We start from the raw sequence: 17519 nt of genomic DNA, 5'->3' as shown, positions 1-17519 counted from the left end.
CCTGCTCAAGTCTGCTCTGAGCCATTCTACAGTCCTAGATATGACAACTGACAGCAATAGTGGACATTCCAAAACCTAGAACTGTGGTTCTTCTATCTATTAAGCCTGTGGTTCTGTAGGACACAGAGATATCAAGAAAGAGTATATTTGCAGTCAGGATGTATAGTCTCTGGAAACCAGGGGTAGTGATTTGATAGAAAAACTCTTGAAATTGGTCTACTGAGGTTCAGTTTTGGGTATTTCCTCTGGTTCCTACCAGTAGGAAGGGTTAAATTGATTGGCAGAAGAGAAATAAAATTAAGTGCCATAACTTTACTTTTTAAGGGAAATAAAAAATCCATTTTCTTTTAAAATAAAAAAGAAGGCATCTGTCTTTGATTTTTCAATGCTGACTTAATGCTCATTCCCACATCACACTCAAAGTGACCCTGGCAGGTGTTTGATAATGAATCTGCTTTGAAATTCATCCCAGAAAGTTAAGCCTGCACGGGGAATCCAAGACTCTACTATGTAGGGGATAGTTTCACATAAGCCCATACCCTGTTAGCACAGTTACATTTACACTGAAGTTTTCCTGAGCTAGTTACAAAAAATATGAGTGAAGGACAGCCAGAAACTTCCATGCTGCCAGCATCTCCTCCGTCTTTCCACAGGGAGTAATATAAACTGTGCCCTTTACTGAGGGATATTAAAACTGGTATTGAATTTAGGAAGATAGTGCCTATGAAGCTTTCCCTTCAGAACTCAGTTTGCAAATCTGTTACATTTTGCTAAATGTAACATAACTTGAATGATGGTTTTTTAATGTAATAACAAAGTCTAGGAAAGATAAGTAGGTTGTATGTATTCACACATAAATTTATGCAACCATGTAACCGAATAATTATAGTACAATGAGCCTGTAGCAAACATTTCTACAGAATTTTCACATTTCAATAATTGCTTTCATGTATTTTTAAAATTCAGCTTCGGTGCTTCCTGATATAGAAGGGAGTTTGAGAAGCATTGTTTCTCCAGTTTTTGGATTTAAAAAAATCACACCCAGTTATGTTAACTGATTTTCCTAATGTCATATCTACTGCACTTATGACTCTCTCTGATTCTCTTTCTACCAAACTCTCATTGTACCAAAGTCAGAAAACAAGTAGCAGTTAAATTAGGTGGACTTTGGGATACAATGCAAGGCTGAGTCCACTACAAATGGGCAGAAGTTCTCTTTATATGGCTCTGCAGTTCTCCCGTGGTTCAGGTTAACAGTAGAGTCACACAGTGACAGCAATAAAAGCTCCAGAATCAGACCAGCTCAGCTGTGCTTCATTCTCATCTTAATCACTGTCACAGTCAATTACTTATCTTCCCCAAGTCTCAATTTCCTCAAATGTAAGATTAAAAAAAATAGCATTTCCCTCCAAAGCTTTTTGCAAGGATTTACAATTTGAGGCAAGTAAATCATTGGGCACCATGCCTGGCGCGCTACAAGCTCTCTATAAGTGTTGAGTTGTTACTATTAGCATACACACATATATTGGATTCTTGTAAATGAAAGAAATCTTTCCACACCCACGTATTGTCTCTGGGATTTGAACTGATGGGAAGGACACTTTCTTAGAAATGCGGAGCACAGTATGACTTAAGAAAAAAAAAAAGACAATTTGAAACCCAGGATAGATGAGCTTTCTGTTTGCAAGGAACTATAGCAACTTTTAAAACAGTTCTGGAGCATGGTAGAAGTTCCATTTTAGTAAGTTAAAACGCATTTTATAATGAAATAACAAGGATTTTTATTCTTTCTTAGAGAGATAAAGACAAGGGTGATGGTGGGGAATAAAATAGGTGAAAAAGAAAGACAAGAGAAGGGTTCAATAGACAACTAGAATCTCCAGTAACTTGTTGGCAGGTAGAAGGCTAAATAGAACAAAGGTCAATACAAATTTTACCATATTAGAAAACACTGACGTACCTCAAGATGGTATTTTTTGAGATGGTTATTTTTGGTGGGTTGTTTATAAGTTTCTTTCAGTAAAATTCTGTTTCGTGAATCAACCATATGTTAGTGATACATTGAGCAAAAACAGGTGGGGAAACATGGCTAGACAGGTAAGTACAGAGTATGGGAAGGTGAGAGGGAACAGCACTAGAGCCTTCAATACAAATAAGATCATAAAGTTGATGGGGCCAGAAGCCAGGAACATGCAAGCTCACCTGAGAAAGCTCCGAAAGTCCTGAATGCACAGAAGGCAGAAATGATTGGAAATAATGACTCTAGAAGGCCAGAGGAGGTAGAGGTGTGCAAATTACACGTACACATATATAATAAAAAAGCACATTCCGTATATAAATATTTGGATAAAATAGCAGGTCTTATGTCTATTGTTTTGAATTCAGTTTGCTCAATTCATGAATCCTTTACTATGTCATTTTAATGAGGCAGAAAAAATGCATTGTTTCCCAAAGTTGTTTGGCATCTTTGGATTTAAAGGAACATAATGGCTGGAATTTCACATTGATTTCTAGACGTTATAGTACTCTTTTTTGCTACCATATAAACCTTCCCCTAAAGCTGCGCCTTGTGGCTTTTAAAGAGCAAGTGGCCCTGTGTGTGGAATGGCCTGGTAGGGGGAAAGGATCAGCTATAGTATCTTCACTGCTCCTCTGTTTCTGGGGTGCCATTTCAGTCAATGACCATTTGCCCCTGCACTCAGCCAGATCCCCACTCAGATCTCAAACTCTTATACTGCTGCTGCCAACATGCCTGGCTTCTAGAGACCTCCAATTCCTCACAGGCTAATAATTAAAAACCCTACAAAGGCTGCAGCAAAATGCTAATCTCATTTGTGTTAAATAAAGCATGACAAACTGGTAGCTTTGCAAAGGTCAAAGTTATAGTTTTCATTAGGTAGACTTAATCTTAGGATAGTGTCAGCCAAGCACCTAAATAATTTTTATCTAAAAACCACAGAATAACTCATACTATTGACACTATTATTATTAAATTGGAACACATTTTGCTAATTACTAACACTAATTAAATCCATAGTCTGTGTCAGATATTTTACTAAGAACATGATAAAAATGAATGCTCACCACAACCCCGTGAGTTATGAACTCATGTTTTTCCCAGTTTAGGGATGAGAAAACTGAGGCTATCAGGTGTGAAATTACTTTCTTAAAGTTGCACTATTGGGAAATGGCAGAATCCAATTCAGAACCTGCAGGTAAAGTGGAGCGATAATGACATCTGTCGATTCAATTCCATTCTCTGTTTGCAGAAGTTGCCTCCAGAAAGAAAGTGTCACCTTCATTCTTGGGACCCAGATGTAGTACCTTACACCTCCATTCTTGTCTAAAATGCCCCATATGCAATCTCATTCATCTGATATGCTTGTCCAGCCCCTACTGCATGTCACTCTATACCAGGCAGAAAGTGAGGCCAAATTAAATCTGTCTGTTAAGACACCCAGATTTGCAGCAAGTAGAGATGCTCTTTACTCTTTCTGTGAAAGCTCTGATTGCAAAGACAAAAAGAATTTAATCAGTCACTCTGCAATGCCGCTCTGGTAACTGCAAAGTTTTTGACTTGCTTCCCCCATTTGTCTGTCCGCTTTCATTCCAATGCCAATGTGCATTGCTTTGTTTGGGATAAACCCTCCTGGCTAAGCTTTGATAATTGGATGACTCACACACTCTGTGAGTAGCTCTTAGAAGTCAGCAGTTTATGGAGTTGAGCACACAGGCAGGTGCTGGACCAGAAACGACACACTCTTCCAGGCTTGGCTCGGGGTCTTCATGATGCTTTAAAGTTTGATGGTCTGGAGCGGAAATGCCAGAGCAACCTGCAGGTGATAAAGAAGAACAGGTCAGTGCTGCTTGTCGCTCAGGCAAAGAAACACAGTACTGGAAGGCAAACGTGCATTTGGACGACTTGTGAATTTTTTGCCTGAATCTCTCTGAATATCCTGTGAGATTAAGGTCAGGAGATTATGGAAATACTTTACCAGTGGCAAGACAAGCTTCCTTAGCAAGACTTATTCAAAAGTAAATGCCCTGGTTTAAGTGACCTTGGTAAAATCTGAGGATGTACATAACTATTTGCCACAAGTCATTAACCAGCTATGTTGCTGAACTAAAAGAAGTAGAAGTAGGTCCCATTCATACTTAAACAAAACTTCTCTGTAGTGAGATAAAAAGTGAGAGCGCTTGAAAACTGGTTGACGTTTTTGAACAAAAAGTTGAGGTGAGTCATCCCATTACCACCACATGGAAACTCATACAATTCTTAAAGTGGGTTACCTTACTGCTCTTCTGCTTAGGTATCACAGTTGCTACCAAACAGAAGCTAAGAGCCAGGTTCATGCACCTCGGGAGGATTCATGTCACCTATTAAAGAAGGTATCACATTGTAATATATAGTAATTATATGTTTTCTCCCCATGCGACTATGAGTTTCTTTTACATGGCAGTCTTATTCATCTCATTTCTCTGGCATCTGGTATTATCTCATAGAGTAAGCACTCAATAAATACTCTGTTAAATGACATGAAAATCACAATCATTATTTGGGCATCTTGTTCAAAAGGATTTACTTATGTTAATACTGATCCTTACAGCATCTGTTCAAAATAGAGGCCAGGCATGGTGGCTTGCACCTGTAATCCCAGCAGTTTAGGAGGCCAAGGCAGGTGGATCACTTGAGCTCAAGAGTTTGAGACAAGCCTGTGCAACATGGGGAAACCCCATCTCTACCAAAAATGCAAAAAATTAGCCAGCTGTGGTAGTGCATGCCTTTAGTCCCAGCTACTTGGGGGCTGCGGAGGGAGAATTTCTTAAGCCCAGGAGGTGGAGGTTGTAGTGAGCTGAGATTGTGCCACTGAACTCCAGACTGGGTGACAGAAAGAGACCCTGTCAAAAAAAAAAAAAAAAAAGAGGAAACAAAAGGAGTTACATGCATTTTATGAAACAAGAACATTTAGGCTAAAAAGCAAATTGCTGAAAGTTATATAGCGGTGAGAGGTAGATCAAAGATAATGCTAAAAGGTAGTCTGAGGCAGTAAAAGGTAGTCTGAGGCAGTAAATCAAGTTTTTCCAGTACCAGAAAGAATGACATAAAAAAACAAAAAAAGGAGGCCAGGAAACTTCAATTGCTGGAAGACCCTGTACAGCCTTGAACAAATCATTTAACCTTTACTGCCTCCATCGCAATTCTGCAAATGAAATAATCATTTATTGCCTAAAGGCGGCAGTTAATTTAGATAATCTCATATGTCACTTCAGCTATAGAAAAAAAATAAATTCTTAACAATTATTATTATTGGATTAACATGAAGTCATTATTTAAGACAATATTGAAATATCTTTCATTCTCAAATAAGAGAATTATACTGTGATGTAAACATCCTTAAAACTGCCCAGTTTGTTCTCTTGTCTAAATATTTTATAAGCATTTAACACAATCTTGAAATTCTTTAAGATAGTATCAAATGACTTGAGACATCTGAGACAAGTTGGTAAAAGCTTCTGGAAAGCCTGTTTTCCTTAATAAATCCCTCTTATTGACGATTAAATATTAAGGAAGGTGTAGGGTTGAGAATGATTACATTGAAACGAAACATAAGCCTGTTGTTGGAGGCCTGTTTTCACGATGTGTAAAATCATGGAGTTTTGAATAAGGTCAAAAATAAAGACAGCAGCTCTACCAAAAGGAGCTTGTGTTTCTTTTTATCTTTTAGGAGACAGACAGAGCTTATTAGGCTGGAGCATTCTAATCAGAAAAAGGCATTGTTCAGGGAAAAACTGAGGCACATAGGTCAGTAAAAATAGCTTTCAGGACCGAGTTCAGGTTAGGTGAAGAGAAAGAATGAGAAGTACATATATCAAAACTCATTAGAACACTGAGGACTGGTGTTTGGATAGCTGCTTGAATGACTGAGATCTACCTGATACATCCTTTTACTATCCTTTCAAACCCAGGTTATCGGTATTCCATACCTATCATTCTAATGAGAGTCCTTTCTTCTAGATTATTTTAATAATTATAGCTGAAAGCTACAAAATATTCTGTATGGCAAAAGATTCTTAAAATAATGAAGAATTCATTCTTAAAATAATGAAGACATAGATTATGCATTTATAACGAAATGAAAGACATAGTAGCTATATAAATATAAGATAAAGTAAGCCTCAGAGAAAAATAAATTAAAAGAGGCAGACAGACATTTTATAATGGAAGAGTCAATCCACTAAAAAGCCATAGCAACTTAAATGTGTGTATACCAAAAAAATGCAAGATATATATAGCAAAACTGATGAAACTGATAAAAGCATTAATATTTCTCCATGTTCTCAGTAGAAATGCAAATATTTGTCAAACAATGACTAAAGAATGGAAGATAAAGGCAAACAGATTCATAAAGTGCAACAAATTCCAAAGCCCTACAGAATGAGTTTGATTTCTCTTTTTTTTCTTTTTTTGTTTATTTTTTATTTATTTATTTATTTTTTTTGAGACAGAGTCTCGCTCTGTCACCTAGGCTGGAGTGCAGTGGCGTGATCTTGGCTCACTGCAACTTTCGCCTCCTAGGTTCAAGTGATTCTCCTGCCTCAGCCTCCCGAGTAGCTGGGACTACAGGTGCATGCCACCACACCCGGATAATTTTTTGTATTTTTAGTAGACACAGAGTTTCACCGTGTTAGCCAGGATGATCTCCATCTCCTAGCCTGGTGATCCGCCCGCCTAGGCCTCCCAAAGTGCTGGGATTACGGGCGTGATGATCTCTAAGATATACAATTCTGAAACAGAAGTTACAAGGAAGGTTCTGGGGCAACAAAAATCTAGAGGATGACTATCAGCGCCTGAGGGACTTCAAATCCTGTTATATTTGCAAGGACATGTTCCTGATTTCTTTCGTCTTTTATTCTAAATCAAATGAAGATATGGCTTCTGCCTTATACTTCTAAATGTAGAACAGAGACTGGTAGGAGAATAGGTTAGATTCGGTACTAAATATGTGTGAAGGGACAGAACCTGTGTTTCACAAATTCTACAGGGTGCTAAACTGTGTTGCCCAAACAGCTGCTATCAGTTCAGAAGGTCTGAAGGTTCCTTTTGTCTTGGTAACCACCCTATGTGTAGCAGCAAGCATATAAATGAATATTAAATATATATTTGGTGTTGAAATAAAGAATTAGTGAATGAATGTAACTCAGTATTCCAGCACAAATATCACCACACCATAAAAATAAATACAAATGTATATTAAAAAAATCACATGAGAATATCTTTGGCATGGCTTGAATCTTAATAGAAACCAAGCAATAACAAATAAATTAAAAGTGGCATAGCATAATTAGACCATGATTAGGTTGTGTACATTTCCGAGGAAGGCCGTGGTGTTATCAGGCAAATGTGAGCTCATTCTTGATGATAAATAAATGCCAGAGTAAGTCAGAGTATGATGAAGATTTTACTGGCCTTTTTTGTCCTTCTTCCAAAGAAGTAACATGTATAAGATTTGTGCTTTATCAGTTTTAACTTTAGGGCTGACATCCATCATCACTGATAAATGGCTTAAGAAGAGGAGCTCTCTGCAAAGCCACACCGTCTCTTTCCTTTTATTCCTACTTGCCTGTACTTTGCACTTTTGTGATAGATGCCAGTTTGGCTAGCATATCTTCATCAATATGAGAGGATATTAAATAAGTCATCTAAAGAACTGTCCTCAAGCCCCACCATCTCTACTACGTCTTTTCACATATGGGAATGACTATAGAGGGATTTATGCTTCTATGCCATTGGGCTTCACAATCAGCACTCAACTGTACATTCTTAATTTAGGATTTGTCCAGTATTATCAAAACTCACCAACCCTGACAGCATATGGCTTTTACTTATGGCTGAAGTTTATTTTAATTTGAGGAATATGAATAGAAAGTAAACAGGAAAAGAGCCACAGTTTTCTTTCTTTTTTTTTTTTTTTTATTGGAGGCTTAGGGCACTGATAGCAATCAGTGTTTGATAAACAGAGAAGGCAATGGGAAAACTATAAAATAGTAGATGTAAAATCCATCATCGACTCACAACCATACTAAATTACTCATTTTATTGTCCTGTCCTGGCAATGTTCAAGTAAACTTTAGGCTTGCAAGTAAGAAAGATTAATGACAAGTACTAGGAAACAATTAGAGAAGGCTTTTTTCCCTTTCTTATTTCTTCATTAGTAAATTGGAAACACTGTCAGTTGCATAACCCATAACCTTCCCCCAGATTCCTTGCTAATATAATCCTGATTGTATTTATTACAGCAATATGCTTGGCATCAGTATCCCTACCATACCTATAATGGTATGCTATAGTTAGGCGTGCCATTAGATGGTCAGTGAGAACTAGAGCTTCCTGGGAAATCTCTTGGAAAAAAAAAAAGAGGTTCAGGCATGGGGGCACCTATCTTTTCTCTTTTACTTACTTTGAAAATTACCATGATATTGGGGGTGTGACAATGAGGAGACAGGCATGAGTGACACCTAACATAGAAGGCATGGCAGAAGTGACATGTTTGGGTCCCAGATGACATCACTGAATTTTTGAACCCAATATCTGAAAATGTCTACCTTTTATTATCTGGGAATAAACAAACAAAAAAAAGCAAAATGGACAAACACAAACACCTGTTTGCTTGAGCCATACTTTTTCTGTTACTTGCAAGATAATATAAATCAAATGAAAAATGTGTTATAATTCCTGATATTAGCACTGGACTTGAAATAGTTGATTGTACAATTTCTTAAAAGGGCATGTGGATGTGAATTTCAGTCCACAAGTTCAGGTGTGCAAATAATATAACTGTTTTTTTATTCCAGTGTGAGGCAGGATAAAACATTAACTCAGTCTTTTCCATTCTTTCTCTGAATCAAGTTTATCACACAGTTGTGGAGTCCTATGTTGCACCAAGGTCTGGGGAAAGAAATAAGAGAATTTTCATCCGTCCTGTTATGGGTTCACTCAGGTTAAATAAAAATTGTGCCTGTGGACAAGGCCTCTCTAAGTCCAGGAGAGTTCTGCTATTTTCTTATCTGCCCAGGGTCTACAAATTTTGTGACATTGTCTATGATTTTATTTGCCCAGATGTTTACCACAGTTATGCCTTTTGAGAGTACTGATATCTTCCTGGTGTTGTTTTTAAGAAGCAAGATGTTTAGTATTCGTTCCTTTTAATGTACTTAAAACCTGCACATCTTTATTTCTCTATCTACTTCCTCCCTCTCTCCCTCCTTACTTCTTTTCCTCCTTTCCCCTCACTACTCCAGGGAAAAGGTTTCTAGTTGGTGTAAATCCTTCTCTTTTCTGTATGATCAAGGGGTTCTGTGTGTGTCTTGGTATCCCATTACCTCTTTGTTGTACTTCACATTTTCTGAATAGAGTAGAGAAGAACGGGAAGAATGGAGGAGTAATAAAAGGAATTTAGAATAAAAGAGTTTATTATCTAATATATGTAGATATGGTGGTAGTTGGCTACACTCCCCCATGGTGTTGAGCATAGGGGCATCTTGTGAGCTGGTCTAGACAAGACCCCATTAAACAAATCCCTGTGCACGCTGGATGGTTTTTGTAGACAAGATTGTCTGTCACAGCAGAATTCAGAGCTGTTGATGAGATTGTAGCGTGTGTGAATAATGTTAGAAGACTTATTGAGGGAAGTAGGATAAATAGGTTCTGTTTTTTCAATTAAATGCCATTTTAGTCAAGTCAAAATATCCCAAGCTATTATGAGTAGAAGAAGGTGGTAGCAGCTAGTAGATAAGAAGCAACTAATGACCAAGCCCATGTTTTGATTTTTCAACTTTCATACAAAATGAAACAGCTTGAAATTAATATAAAACAACTTCTGTTCAGGTGAGGTAATTGATTAGTACTTATATGTGTGTGCATGTATATGTGTATTTACACACACACATATTTAAATACGTTTAAATATTTAATAGTTCATGTCTCCTCCTCTATGGATCTAAATTAATCCTCTTCTTTCCATCTTGAAGGCCAACACTCCAGGCTAGGCCACGATTCTCTGTTTCCTGAATTACTCCAATAACTTCCCTACTCGATATGATAATTTCTAGATTTAACTTGTAAGATATTCTCATCACTGAAACCCTACTGAAAACACCAGCCTAATAATACTACATGCTTACATCATTCTTCTAAAAATGTTCTACTGGTTCTTAAGATAAAGTTGAAGTACTTTAAGGGGATTGGAAAGGCCCTGCCCACTACCTGTCATCTCTTCTCTCTCCTCACCCTAATAGGTGTCCCAATTCCCCAGGGACCTTCTCCTTTGCTGTTTCCTCTTTTGCCATGTTAATCCTATTTAACTTTCACATCTTTCCATCAGCTGGGGATTGACCTAGGCTGCAAAGTGGCATGTTTGTTGCCTCCCCAGCATCCATCCACCCCAGCCCCAACCCTGGACTCCTACCCTCCTACCTGAAAGATTACTGCTCTTGTTCTTGTCCGCTTGGCCACCATAGAGCCCATAGGCCTCAGCAAAGGACAATTCCAAGACCCTAGGATAGCCTGATTGTAAAGAAGCCATACTATCTCTCTTTCCAGTGAATGGGGCAAGAAGCCAGGCTGAATTAATTGCTCACAGCATTCTCTTAGCCAAGGATATTGACTTGGAAGTAGATATCTGGGCTAATGAAACACAACCTAAAGTTTGTGAGGGGCTTCTAGGGACTTTTTTCTCTTTTCTAAAGAAATAGACATACAAGGAGACAAACTCATCTTCTGCATGTGTTGTGTGACTGTAAAGCTACAAACTGCTACAGTCATTTATTTAAGAGAGGACAATGCTATCACCAAGAAGGCACAGATAACTGACTGTACAAGGAAGAAATAAAATGGCAGCCACTGAGTTAAGCTAACTCTGAACTCTACCTGCATTTTAGGTTTCCAATTATATGATCTATGTTAGTTTATCAGGGTTTCATTAAAAAATTGTCACAAACTGGTTGACTTAAACCAATGCAAATTTGTTCTTTCACAGGTCATACAGTCAGAAGTCCAAAATCAAGGTGTCCACTGGGTTGGTTCCTTCTGAGGGCCCTGCTGGAGAATCTGATCCATGCCTCTCTCCTAGCTTCTGGTGGTTGCTTGCAATATTTGGAGTTCCCGGCTTGTAGCTGCTTCACTCCAATATCTGCCTCCATCTTCACATGGCACTCTCTTTTGTGCGTATGTGTCTCCTCTGTGTCCATCTCCAAATCTTTATAAGGACATTGCCATTCAGGACTAGGGCCCACTCTAATCTAGGATGACCTCATTTTAGCTTGATTACATATGTAAAAACCCTACTTCCAAATACTGTTCATAGGTACAGATGTTAGGATTTCAAAATATATTTTTGAGAGATGCAATTCAAACCACATGACCCAATATATTAATTATGTTTTAAAACATGCTGTGTCATAAAATTTCTATTAATTGCAGCTGAAAGTATTCTATTCCAGACTCCCTTTCTTACCCTGCCTTCCAAATTTGGGGTGCTGATCTTTATATTCTCTTAGAAAACTTGGTGTTTGCCATCATAGTACTTAATTAATTGTGTGCTGGTTATTTTGATTTGTGATTTTTTATTAGTCTTAGCATGCAGTTGGAGAATTCCTTTTACCTATCCCACTCATAATTCTATCTAGAACACTTAGTAGAAAACATGACTTATATACTTCATGATATATATTTTCTGAATAAATAAGTTAAATAGAATTTAAGAAATATTTAAAAGTAAGAAGTGCCTTTAAATAATACCACTACCCATGGGAAAATACTGTTAATATATATTGGGCAAATCCTAGCACTTTTATGCAAAGTTTTTTATTCCACAATTGTCATATTAATTATAAAAGTGTGTGTCCTTTTTACACTTTACATAATAAAACAAACTTTTTTATATTATTGCAGGTCTTCACAAGCTTTAAAAAAGCATGTAAATTCCATTGAGTGATTATCCAAGAATATACTTAAAAATTCTTGAAGGTGGGACATTTAGTATATTCTAATCGTTTTAAGAGTTTCTTAAAATTTATCATTTCTTATACATAAATATTGTTCTAATATATGGGAATATTTTATTTGCATCACTTTAAACTTGATTTGATTAAATTAAATTTTAAGGCCCTTGAAGGGATCAGAAATTCAGGAAAAGGAGAGGTCTATTTAATGGACGGGAAAAATAAAGAAAGTTCCCATGATGTTGAAGGAAAACAAGACATGTTAGGGAGTAAGCAAGACTGAGCATGGTGAATGAGAATCCAATTTCCCAGCTCAGAGCTGAGTTTCTCACTGTGGAATGTGATGTTCATTGTCAAGACATTGTCAGAACTCCGTGGATCTCTGGATCTTATCTGACTCATAATAAATCAGAAAGAAATATACTCAAGTTTAAGAAATGGAGGTGGAATGTGCTGTAATTTTCTCTTCCTCCCATCCCATCAGTTAATGCCTTTACAATAGCATATATATTTAGCTTGTGATATGGTTTGCCTGTGTCCCCACTCAAATCTCATCCTGAATTGTAGTTCCCATAATCCCCACATCTTGAGAGAGGGAGCTGGTGGGAGGTAATTGCATCATGGGGATGGTTACTGTCATGCTGTTCTCATGATAGTGAGTGAGTTCTCACAAGATCTGATGGTTTTATAAGAGGCTCTCCCACAGCCCACACCCTTCACACTCTGCACTTCTCCTAAAGAAGGGTGTGTTTGCTTCCCCTTCCACCATGACTGTAAGTTTCCTGAGGCCTCCCCAGCCATGCTGAACTGTGAGTCAATTAAACCTCTTTCCCTTATAAATTACCCAGTCTCTGATATGTCCTTGTAGCAGTGGGTGAACGGACTAATACAGCTTGCTTTTAGGACATATTCAGATGTAACCTACAAATAAGTCATAAAAATGCCATTTTAAATATGAGGTCTTTGATAAAATAAATTAATAGACTGAGCCCTAAATAATTAAATAAACTTAGAGTTATTAATTGTATTGAATACAAAGCCACAGAGTTTGGCACTTTTAGATAGAGTGAAAAACAAAACAAAATCCTCAACTGATAAAATTGTTTATTTTAAATATGTTGAAAACTTTTATTTTCAACCAAACTCTTAAGCTCTTCATCTGCAGACCACTCGTGCCTGTTAAGCAACAATATAGAGAAATGAATTCAGAACCGAGGGTTGGCAAGTGGTTCTAGTTCCAGCTCTTCCTTCCCTGTTTTGTGCTTTGGAACAAAACATTCTACAGTTTTTCCCCCAGAGTTTAGCTCCTACATTCGCAGTCCTAATATTGCTTTAGATGCTTTACCCTTTACCAATCTTTGATTTTCAGCAATGCATAATGTAAAGCTAGGCAACTAATTTAAATTTGTTAAATATTGATTTTATCCTGGTAGTAAGGTAATAAGCCAAAGTCACAAAGAGTTAATTTCAAAAAGCAAACTTCAATTCAATTTACCAAAGTAGCCCAAGCTCTTGGCAATCTGATAAATGAAAGCTGAAATTATTTACAAGAAAAAAAAAATCCAGCATCCTTGAAAGTTTTTCATGGTTTATCTGAGGAAAAATATTTTTCTGAAATCCACATTTGTCTTCTATAATGGAAACAATTTGGACCCAGCTATATATGACCACAGTGCATCTGTCAGGAATAAAATGTTATGGAAAATTTTTGCAAATACGTTACAAATATAGTAGAAATTAAAAGGCAGCTGGCATCATACAATGGAGAATATAAAGAAAAGCAATGACATTTGGATTATTCAATAAATTCTCCTACCCATTCACACACAGTCTGAGTGATTTTGCTGTACTGAATTGAGGTATTTGAATGTGAGATGTTTGTTCTGCCTTTAGGCCAAGGGAAATGGAGTCCAGTTCTAAAAAGAGAGGAAGGCTGGAATGGTTGCTGACTTTCCAGGAGCCCACCCTGGCAGATGGCAGTCTATGTATACGTTGCCACATTTTTTTAGTTCTTTCTTGTTTGGGCTCTCATTCAATGATAAAAGTTAAAGAATGGATTGCTATAAATGAGCTTAATGTATCTGAGGAGTGATACTAGTAACACTTCAAATGACAGGACCATGCATATATCAAATGGCATCCAAACTCACTGGAAATTTTGATAATTATTTCAGGTAGCTGATTATGATTATAACATATGGGGAAAATATTAGTACCTGTTCTTACAAGTCATCAGGCAATCGTCTATAATTTTATTTAGACAATAGTAGTGGGAGAAAACACAGATGTCAGCAGTCAACTGTCCTACATCTGATGTTGTTCAGCCAGCAGCCATACTCTATACCCTTGTAAGCCAAATTCTCCCCACCACCCACTTCTGACTGCGCCGAAAAGCGATATTTATCAGTGTGATGAAAAGGACCAAGATGAGCCTTTGGAGGAAATAGAGAGATCTCAGTTGTAACCAAACCAGTACTTCCAAGTAGTACGGCTGTTAACAAATGCTTAACATTTCTGAGCCTCAGTCTCCTCATAGTTAAAATGGGGACCCTAATACTTTCGCATGGTTTCTGTAAGGATTGAATAAAGTAATATGCATGGAACATCTAGTGCTGCGGCTGAAGCACGTCCAAAAGCAGTGCCTTCTCTGATCCCCTGCCCAAGCCTTTCTCCTCTCTCTCCCATTGTGGCATCTTGACACTGGGAGGCTCAAATACAAGTAAGCCATGTGAACAATAGATGTTAAATAGGAGAAATTCAGTAAGATATCTTTGAGTTTGTCATTTTGTAACTTGATCTTTTATATAAAATTGGGGCAGAAATGAAATGAATTGGAATGGAAGGGACAGATTTTGAGTCACTGGGACCTGGAACTGGATACATACATTTACATGTAACGAATAGCCAATGAATGAAACAAACTAATTGTTAATGACAATGGAACTGTTGTAAACTATATACCAGTGGCAGTCTGGATTCTCTCTCATTTACTCATTTACTCTGGAGTTTGCTTTGCATCACATCAACTTGCTGTAGAATAGCCCATCTTAAATAAAAAACATGGTTTCACAAAAAGCAAAACAAAACAAGCATTCAAAGTAAAGCAAAACCCACTTGATCCTACATTTCCTACAGCTTCTACCTACTTTCTCATCTCTTTTTTTTTAAGAGACTGGGTCTCAATTTGTCACCCAGGTTGGAGTACTGCAGAGCAATCATAGCTCACTGCAGCCAGAAACTCCTAGGCTCTAGTGATTCTCCCACCTCAGCCTCCTGAGTAGTTAGAACTACTGGCATGTACCACCATGATTTTTTTTTTTTTAAGTTTTTAAGGATGGGGTTTCACTATGTTGCCCTGTCGGGTCTTGAACTCCCAGGCTTAAGCAATCCTCTCACCTTAGCATCCCGAAGTGCTGGGATTATAGGTGTAAGCCACTGCTCCTATATTCATCTCCTCTTTATAAAAATATTTTCACAACCATAAAAAAGAACAAAACCATGTCCATTGCAACAATATGGATGCAGCTGGGGTCGCTTATCCTAAGCAAATTAACACAGGAACAGAAAACCAAATACTGCATGTTCTCATTTCTAAGTGGGAACTAAACATTGGGTACTCAAGGATATAAAGAGCAATAATAGACACTGTGGACTACCAGAGGGCAGGTGCTGGTAAATGTTAAAAAATGAACCTTTGGGGACTATGCTCAGTACCTGGGTGACAGGATCAATCGTATTCCAATCCTCAGCATCACACAATAAACCCATGTAACAAACTTGCACATTTATGCCCTGAATATAAAATAAGTATTGAAATTATTACAAAAATAAATAAAAATTTTCTCAACCAAGTAATAGTCTCTGCTTTACTTCCTAATTTTATCTTCAGTTAAGCTTTTACTTCAACCATTCCAACAAAACAAGGCAGAGTCCATCGAGAAGAGAATGGAATTACCAGAATTGGGGTAATCTTTAGACTTTAATTTTGGAAACAAAGCATACTTGTGACATGGCCAGATTTCATTTAAATGATTTGTTTGCAATTGATAAAAGTGGACAAATATCCTGAACAATTTGCCTTATGTTTACTTGAAAAGCTCTTTCATATAATATTTATATATATAATAAACTGTGCTTAATAATAAAAGAAAACAAATTGTTATAAAATATTTATATAATGTACTCAGGACTGAATGCACTGCTTATGTATTAAGATTCATGCTAATAATCCCCAAATCTCTGGATGTTCTTCTAATGCTTCCCCTCATCCAATGATGCAATCATAGGCCAGAAAACAACAGGAAGAGAAACAAAAATTCAGTTACACTTATATTTACTGTATGGTAAATTCTGTATCAAATATCAAAGAATTGCTTAATTTGATGTGATCAGCACAAATTAGCTACTTTAGCAACCTGCATCTTATCCTGGGGGAATCAAGATATTGGAGATAAATGCTCACTTAGTGGACATGTGCCTCTGTGTCTAAGATCAAACGAAATGCAAAGGTGTCTCATTTCCCCACAATTTATCTAATTCCATTGTCAATTAGGAACTCACACCGGTTTAGTTTTCTAAAAACAGGGGAAGGGGACATGTAGGGAGCCAACAGGTAAACAGTTCTTCCTATTACACAATATAACATCCTTAAATCATAAAAATTCTAGGAATCATTCAAGTGTTAAACGTTTTTAAAAGTGCAGATAATTTATGATAGTAGGGTTGTTGAGGAAGCTGATATATTGCTTACTGTTTATTTGTGAAATAAGAGACAGAATCATGTATCCTACATTGAAAGAATGTAGGACTCTGCAGCTTAGCATTTTGAATACTTTGGACCCATATACACTGCATTAAGCCTAGAATGAAATAGTCCAACTGTTATTTACTTTAAGCCAGAGATATTGGAAGTGAAGAGCAGTATTTATCCTTAAGAACAAGCTTCAAAGCCATACCATCAGATGCTTGTACGTTTCTACCTCAGGCACTTTCACCATTCCCTTCCTAATCAGACAGAGGAGGAGGAAGAAGGAAAGCCAGGTTTTCAGGGCAAACTGGGTTCTGACACCAGACACGATTTCCTCCCTGGCAGATCATTTCTTACCCAAAATGATACAGCCAAGGGAGTTAAATCCTCTCCTTGAATTTTCCGAGTGACTAACAAGTTTTTCTCAATTGGAGTTTTAAAACTATAGAATTTTTTAATTGACTTCCAGACTGCCTCTATGTAGACTTAATGGAATATGAAAATAAAAAGTAGTGTTATGATATTTCTCTGCATTACGGAGCTAGAAGATCACTTAGTCTCTGCCTGAAGTCTGGAGATGACATGGAACTTGCAGCTTAGCCTGGCTGGTGGCTGTCAAGTGAGCAGCAACTGATAAGAGTAGAAGGGAGAAACTTCACAGAGAAAAGAGAATTCTTCTGTCTTTCAATTTCCTGAAATTTTATTCTATTTTTTGGTGCTGATAACACCTTTTTACTACTACACAAAGTTATTTCCAATGCTAAAATACACA

This window comes from Pongo abelii, chromosome 15 (assembly GCF_028885655.2).
Source record: "Pongo abelii isolate AG06213 chromosome 15, NHGRI_mPonAbe1-v2.0_pri, whole genome shotgun sequence".
NCBI lineage: Eukaryota > Metazoa > Chordata > Mammalia > Primates > Hominidae > Pongo > Pongo abelii.
Note: the sequence above shows the minus strand (reverse complement) of the source record.